Below are 8,105 nucleotides of genomic sequence, written 5' to 3'. Positions count from 1 at the left end.
CTAAGCCCCTGGCTTCCCTGGGGGGAGACGTGAGAAGTAGCTTTCTGTTGGGGTTTCTCCGCAGCCTGACCAGTTCCCATGCACTCATGAAACTGGCCAAGTCAGACCTCGCCACTGCAGGGCAGGGTGGTAAAGACTTTTCTATCCCCGGCCTTGAGGTGTTTGCTTAAGTCACTGCCCAAAACACGATCCTGCCCACATCTTTGGCACGGGTCCTGCACAGAGCACACATGCATGAAGCCAGCAGGTGCAGCTAAGGCCAGAGGCCCAGGGATGGACAGAGGTAGCAGAATTAGCCTCTTTCTTGAGGGTTAGCCTCAGTGTGCTCATCGGAAAACTTAACTAGACCAGCTCAAAAGCGAGGTGTGCCAAGAGGGTAATTTGTGAATACTTTGGCTTTATCTGTATAACTCAGTAAATCTCCAAAACCTGTTTGGTGTGAGTGTGTGCGTGCATGCATGTGTTGAGAGGTGTTGAACAATAGGGGGTTGGAGGGGGATGACCAAGTTCTGGGTCAGAAGGAAACACAGGCATGGGCCTATAGCAGAGAACCTTTTTTTAAGATTTGATTTATTTATGAGAGACGGGTGGGGGTGCGGGTAGAGACATAAGCAGAGAGAGAAGCAGGCTCCCTGAGGGGAGCCTGATGTGGCATTCGATCCCAGGACCCTGGGATCACGACCTAAGCCAAACGCAGACGCTCAACCATTGAGCCACCCAGGTGTTCCTATAGCAGAGACCTTGAATGGGCTCAGAAGTCAGAGGGCTTGGAGACAAGCTGGAAACCTCTTCTAAAAGCAGTGCTTCCGGGGGCAGCCCCCATCCTACCTCCTCATGGAAGTAGCCACCCTGGGTTTAGAGCTCAGGTGTCCAGGCTCCAGCCACCGCAGGCCCTCTGTGCCCCCTCCCACCTCCTCCAGCAAAAGACGTCCGCCCCGACCTCTTTTCCTCCTCCCTTCAAGGGCTGAGCCTGGTGCCTCTGCCCTGCTCTCCCATAGCACTCCATGTTCTCCTCGTCTCCTTGTCTTCCCCCCAACAGTGAGACATTTTCAGGGAAGAGATTGTGTCTTCCTTATCTCAGTATTCCCAGAACAGGATCTGGGCACTGGATAAGGGTCATAAGTGAATGAATGAATGAATGAATGAATGAATGAATATATGAACTAGCACAGCTTTCAATCCTAGAGGTGGAGGTAAAGGAGCTTGCTAGCCAAGGACAATTTATTCTGCTCCAGAGAAAAGTATAGGGTAGATGCTCACCTACTTTTACTGTGAAAACGATGATTCAACAAACCTCAAGACTGAGCTGCTTTGGGAGCAAAATGGTAGGTGTTTTTTTGCTCCTCTCTCTGTTTCTGAGTCTGTCTCTTTGTCTCTGTACCTGTGCTGCTGCCATCTGCCTGTCTCTGCATGCCTTTGTTCTCTCCCCACCAGCCCTAACTCTGTCCCATGGTTCAACTCTACCCAAGATACCCCTACCATGCCCTTCTGAGCCATCGGGGCTGCTCCCCCTCCTGCCCTCTGGTCTTCTGACCTCTAGTCTGGCTTCTGCCTTCCTGGATCTCCACCCACGACCAGTCCCCAGATTCTGAGGCCTCTAGCCAGCTCTCTTGGTGACTTTGTAGAAACCTCTGGGTTCATCTATCCTTCCTGTCCTAATTATGCAAGATCTCCCTACCCTAAATCATGCTAAAACAGCAGGAGAAGTGTTGGAGAGGAAAGCCAACAAGTTCTCAGCCCCAGAACCTGGCCCCAGAGGCACCAGCCATCTTTATCCACGTTACATTCAGAGATGGACCTGAAAGGGAGACTGAATGTGTCTAAAAGGTGAGGTCTTACATAAGGTTATTCCTAGCTTTGCAGGTTCAAACATAAAAGTGATATAGTGGACTCAGTATAAGATTTGAAACTATAATATCCAGGTTTGATTCCTTCTCTTCCTTCTAGATCTTTGTGACCTAATGGCAAGTTATTTCACTTGAGTCATTATTTCACTTAGATTCCTCATTTGAAAAATGAGAGCAACATGCCTACATTACATGAGAATTAAACCAGATCACCTGTGTGAAAGCCGAGTGTTACAATGGAAAGTCAATCAGACTCAGGGGAGACTGACTCACATTAACAAAACTCACACTAGACCAGCTGATAGACCAGAACGAGCAGGGATCATTTAAAAGAAACAAATGTACCTGCAGGCTGCCCCAGAAGCTCCAGTCAGTTGGGCAATGCATGCTCTGCTCTGAAGGAACCAAATTATAACCAGGAGTTGCCCTGTCGGGCATGGTATCCCAGGAAGGGGACTTAGTTGTTTAATCTTGATAGCCACTGTCACTCACCCTGGCTATAGGAAGAGCCTGATGACTCACTGTTTTCTAGGAATTGCCTGCCCAAAATTTAGAACACGTCAAGCTACTCATGCCACTGGACAATGCTGGAGGTGCACGGACAAATCCCTGCCCTCTGGCTCCATGACCAAGTCTTTCACTTATTCTGTAAATCTACTCTGACCTCTTAGTGCAGGCACTGGGCGAGGGGGTAGGGATACCAAAGTGAACAAAACAGGCACTGCCTCGCCCTTCTTATAGAGTTCCAAATCTTTGGAGAAACACTGATGGTTGAGTGCATAATTACCATCCGTTGTGATCAGTGTATTGCTACCACGGTGAAGCAAAGGGAATCACAGGAACCCAGCAGTCACCAATGGGGGGCCCAGGAAAGGCTTCTGGAGGAAGCGTCCACACACACATCCTGCCTTCTGCCGGTGGTGGGGCATGTGCCCTGCCGGGTGCTAGGGTGGCTTGCGTTCTAGCTCCCTGCAGCCCTGTTCAGGCCCCCGGCGACACCCTGACAACTCCCTGCAGCCTCTGGTGTCTCTCTAGTCCCCACAGGCAATGCATCTATAAAGCCTCTTTTGGGTTGGGCTTGCACACGATTCATGCTTTGCTTCATTCAACAAATACTCATCGGTCCCTATTATGTGCTGAAACGAGCTCATTTTGCCTTTCCAGGGGCTGACTTTCACCCTGACTTCCAGGGAGGCCTTACTGAAGCTGCTGTACTGGTTCCAGCCCACCTGAGACCTCTTGTTTTCTTCTGGGGGGATGAGAGGACAATCCAGGACCAGAGCTGCCCCGGCTGTCCCAAGGAAAGGAGCTCTTGGCCTCAGGTGGGGACTCTCCCTCCCAGGAGATACGGGAAGAAATCCCCCCAACCCTCCTATCTACCCTCTCTGAGGCTCTCCCACAGTGCTCGTGGGCAGGGGATGGGCAGGCAGCTCTAGTCCAGAAGGCAGGCGGCAGCCTGAGCGGAGCCATGACCAGGCAGACATTAATTCCTGGAAGGGACAGAGGCCCGTGATATGGACACACACCAGCCTCCCAGTCACCTTACGTGTAATTGTGGTCAATCTTGTTTCTTGAGCTCCTTTACCTGATCCCAAACCCCGATGTTCCCCTGCACTCCCCCTGGGAAGTTAGGAGGGTGAGGAATACTTGCCGCCGTGGCATGGGCGGATGCAGAGCAAGGTGCAGAGCTTACGGGTAGCTTCAGGTTGGAGACAGAACTGGGAACCAGGTCTCCTCTGCAGCCCCAAACGTCCCAAGGGCCCTCAGGGCCTCCCAGCCAGGGCTGGATCCCTCACTCAGGGGTGCTCCGAGGTCCGCTGTCCCCCCCAACACACGCCCAGCTCTCCATTCTTCAAAGCAAGCGGCCCCAGGACCCCACCCTTCGGGTGGCCTCAATGGGTTCCATTGTCCAAGAGGCTCTTTGGCTTGACCCCAGCCCTACAAGCAGCAGGACAGCAAGCTCTGAGAGGGGTCTCCCTTGTCCCCTCCTCAGCTCGGCTGGCTGCCTTGGGGGAGCCTGTGGGGCAGGGGCCCGCTCAATGTGACCTATTGTCTTCAGGGTGGATTTAGGAAGTGCCAAGCTCCCATCAAACAGTTCTGCTCCTCAGGTAAAACAAAAAAAGGGCTGTTCATTTAGGAACTTTTTCCCCTTATCTCCTTTTCCTATCTCCCCAGGCTTAGCTATGGTGTAGTGTTCAGAACCACTTCCCCTCAGAGCCAATCAGAAGCCGGGGCTCACCCCGTGGCCCTGAGGTAAAGTTATTTATAAACGCCTCCCTGGATTATTTGAGCAGAGCCCTTTTGCACACCTCGGAACACCTTTCGGCTACCTGCTCCCCAGACACACCTGCAGCCCTGCCCAGCCGGCTCCGCTCACCCACTGGTAAGCCCCACCCGGCCCACCCCACCGGGCTGGGGGTCACCCCTTGAAGAGGGTGGGCGCTGGGGACACTCAGAGGAGGGGTGACAGGGGCCAACCGGTCACGGGGGTGGGCAGCTTACCAACCTGAGCCCAAGTGGGAAAGGTGCCGTGGCCCTAAGGCTGAGGGCAGCCCCCACCCTCCACCTCTGAGGAGTCCACTGGGTCCTTGCTTTCATGGAAGGATCTGGACTCCAAGGCGAGAGGCTGGGCGCAACTTGTGGGATGGAAGCTCCAGTGGAGGAGGTCTCCCAGACCCCCAGACACAGTGAGGGGCAACAGCTAGCTCCTTTGCAAGGGCTGCTTTCCTTGGAAAGGAAAGGACAGAAAAACTGGACGTTCCTCGGGCACCAGCCTTTGAAGCTGCTGGCTGCACCTCTGCCCCCTGTTCAAGTCTTGGAAGCAAAAGGCTTTTCATGCTTTCTCATGCTGGATCACCAGCCTGCTCTGTGTGGCTGTCTCCCCCTCCTTGAGCCCCCCAGATGCTCTCTTTCACCTGTTCACCTCCCCACCAGCCCAGGGCACCCGCTTGGAATCCCATTTGTCCACATTAACCCTGAGAGGTTGACGGAAGTAGAAGGAAGCGAGGGCACAGCTCCATCAGTCTGAGGAACAGGACCCGGGGGACCTGGTCCCCCAGGCGAATGCTTCAACAAAGAGGGTTGGGTCAGGACAGTGGTTTGGGCCGGCTCCACCAGCCCCAGCTTCCTAACTTCTCATCCTGAGGCTGAGGGGTCCCAAGTCACCCTGAGACAGTACCCCCATTCCTCAAAATCAGCCGGTGAGGTCCCCAGCCTAGGTCAAACAAATCTTTTCCCTTTCTTTTTTTAAAAATAATTTTATTTATTTATTTGACAGAAAGAGAGAGAGAGAGCAGGAGCAGGGGGACAGGCAGAGGGAGAGGGAGAAGAAGTCTCCCTGCTCAGCAGGGACTCGACCCCAGGACCCTGGGATCATAACCTGAGTGGAAGACAGATGCTTAGCCAACTAAGCCACCCAGGTGCCCCATCTTTTCTCTTTCTAGCATAAACTCCGTGCTTATACTTGGCCCCATTGGATCTGAGCCACCAGGAGAAAAAGCCACCTTAAGAGTGAGCCCCTTTGTGGTGGCAGAGTGCCCCAGGCAGGGCCCACTAGGAGAGGGCCAACCCCCCGTGCCCCAGATGGCTCCACTCACTTAGACAACTGTCTCCGGAGCCTCACAGCCTCCTACCCCCTCCACACACACACACACACACACACACACACACACACCCCTCCAGAGGCCCACAGTCCTCCTCGGGCAGCATGGAGACCAACACACACTCCTTCTCCGTCACCACGATGGCCTTCCCGGGCCCTTCCCAGGCCTGGACGACGGTCCTAAATGCTCATCTGTGTAAACCCCTGGGGGCAGAAATAGACTCTTTTTATCTTTTAATGTCCAGAGTCTTCCCAGAGATCGGTACACAGCAGGCGCTTAGAGAGTGTGTATTGAACTGAACCAAACAACCAGCGTCTGATGCCCGCGGGCCCCCGTGGGAAGGAGGCCAGTCGAGCGCCGACCAATCTCTGGATTCCTTGAGCCGGACCAGCAGGGTCCTTCACTAGTCTCCTGGTCCACTTGCCCGCTTCCAAGGAACACTAACCCCAGTCTCCTTGCAGACGTCGCAGAGTCTATTTTAAGTGACTGTTTCAGGGATCCCGTGACCTTGGTCAGGTCTCCCTGCTGGAAAGTGCTTTTCAAAGCCTGACTTCAATCCTTTTTGCTGGAGCTTATTTCCTCTGCCCTGTCCCCATCCCCGTCCCCAGCAGGGAGAGCAGAGAAGGAGGGGAGAGAAGAGGAGGGGGGTTTAGGGGTGGCGGCAGCAAATCTCTCCCCTGCAAGGGCAGCAGTCCTGGACTAGCCAGAGAGCAGGAGGGCAACTCAGAGATACCCCATTGTCCCCGTCACGTGGCTGATGAGGACCTAAATGCCGGGGTGTCAGGGAGGTGAGAAATGTGCCCAAGAAACATGGGGCCATGGGAATGAAGGGGTATTAGTAAAACGCCTTGGAGACCTCTAGCCTGCGTACCCTCACTCCTCGGCCAGGGCCGCGTCCCAGCTGAGAGCCAACCCTTCCAGCCCCTCCCCAGCCCCCACCCCAGCCCCTTTCAGGGGCTCCCACCCTGGCTGAGGCGGGAAGGAGCCAGCAGCCTGAGCAGAGGGGAACCCTCCAAGTGACCTTTCCTTCTCCCAGAACACAGCGACCGCCCAGGTGGGGACAAGTGATAAGAACGCCAGGGTGAGCTGGCCACGCGGGGCTGCTCCCGTGCCTGGCACATGTGCCCGTCAGAGAACCACCGCCACTCCCTCCCCCACCACACGCGCACACGCACATGCACACGCACACGCACACAGCCTGGCTCCCCGTGACAGGATGGCCTCCCTGCTCCCTAGATGTTCTCCCCTCATCTAAAGAGATGCTCTGCTCTTCTTCTCGCCAGTTCTGGGAGTTTCTGGAGGGACCAGGGCATGAAGAGGGGAAGGGTGCACTGGGTGGGCGTGCAGGGCCAGGAGGGGGAGAAAGGGCAAGAGAGGCAGTGCCGTGCCCCAGGCTGCAGGGAAAGGAAGGGAATCCTCCAGAGTAATCAAAGTAATAAGAATAATAACATGGTCAGAATCTGCTGCACGCTCCCCACGGCCAGGCATCGTTCCAAGCCTTTCTATGCATTAAGTCGGGCACCATGCCCAAGCCCATCTCTGCCCACAGTTTTCTGCTGATGTAGACAGACCTAGCCAGAAATTCGCCAGGGAGGAGATACCTGTGGGTTTTCTTTTGTATGAATTCACCGCCGGGGTGGGGGTGGGAATTAGGATCTTGATGAGGGCCCCCCCCCCCCGGAAGGAACCAGGGGGAGGTCTGTTCAGCCCATACCCCCCCAGACAGAGTCTCTTTCCCCTTTGTTCCCCACCAGCTCCTTAGCTCCTGAATCCCCCTTGCCCCAGATGTGACCCCATTTCCCTGCCAAGCCTTGGAAATTGTCCACACACCCACCTCTCCTACCCTCTGCACGCTCTTTCCTTCTGGCCCTCTATTTCCCTTAAGCCCCACAGCCACACACACCCTCACCAGGTCTCTCCAGTAAATCGGGACCGCCCCTCCTTCCCTCCACAGAGGGGAGGTGGCAGGGCACCCTTTTGTTCCTCAATATTGTCACATGGCACCTGCTATTTATCCCTGATCCGGTGGGGGATGGGAGGCGGAGGGGGCTGACACTGTTTGATGAGAGGCAGGGCTCCTTGATACACACCTTTGGCAATAGAGCACTCGACTTTTTTTCAGCGATGCTGACATCACTCAGCAGGGCTGTGTGTGTTTAACTAGGGATCAAATCTTCACGTCCCCTACACCTCTCCCTTTCTTGCTCCCTCTTTCACCTTCCCACCCAGAACCTAGCATTGTAAGAGCCCTCTCCGGGGGTCCTTGGGAGCCCTTAACCCTCTGAGAACCCCAGAGTCTTCTAGAAGAGGTGATGCCTCCTGCCACCTGGCCTCTCCCATCCCCCTCTCCTCCTCAGCCTACGCAACTGGCCCAGGATGAAGTAACCCCCCTCCTAAGCCCCACCCCACCTCAACCCTATTCTTGGAATTAGGAAGTGTGACCAGGGCACCTCCTCACCAGAAGCTGGGGCAGCTCCCATGGCTGCAGGTTTGCCGCTCTGTCTGTCATTGTCCTGGGAAAGCCAAGGCCAGAAGAGGAGTCAGAGCCACTGCAGAGATCTAGAGAGGAGATGCAGCACCCAGAAGTCCTGTCTCATCAGTTGGGGCAGAAGGTCACCAGGGTGATCCAAAAGATCACCAGAGAGCAAGAGCAAGA

At 55.0% G+C, this 8,105-nt stretch overlaps 1 protein-coding gene across 1 annotated transcript in view; it reads left to right on the top strand.

Moving 5' to 3' along the window:
• Positions 1-4,142: 4,142 nt before the first annotated feature.
• Positions 4,143-8,105, top strand: part of SLC26A9 (solute carrier family 26 member 9) — a 28,765-nt gene continuing 24,802 nt past the window's right edge. Inside the window, exon 1 of the mRNA XM_035711062.2 lies at positions 4,143-4,230. The gene's annotated coding sequence lies outside the window, so the exon portion shown is untranslated. The remainder of the gene's footprint in view (positions 4,231-8,105) is intronic.

Source organism: Canis lupus, chromosome 38 (assembly GCF_003254725.2).
Source record: "Canis lupus dingo isolate Sandy chromosome 38, ASM325472v2, whole genome shotgun sequence".
Classification (NCBI taxonomy): domain Eukaryota; kingdom Metazoa; phylum Chordata; class Mammalia; order Carnivora; family Canidae; genus Canis; species Canis lupus.
The sequence above is the reverse complement of the archived record's forward strand: the minus strand, read 5'-3'. Positions and strand labels throughout refer to the sequence as shown.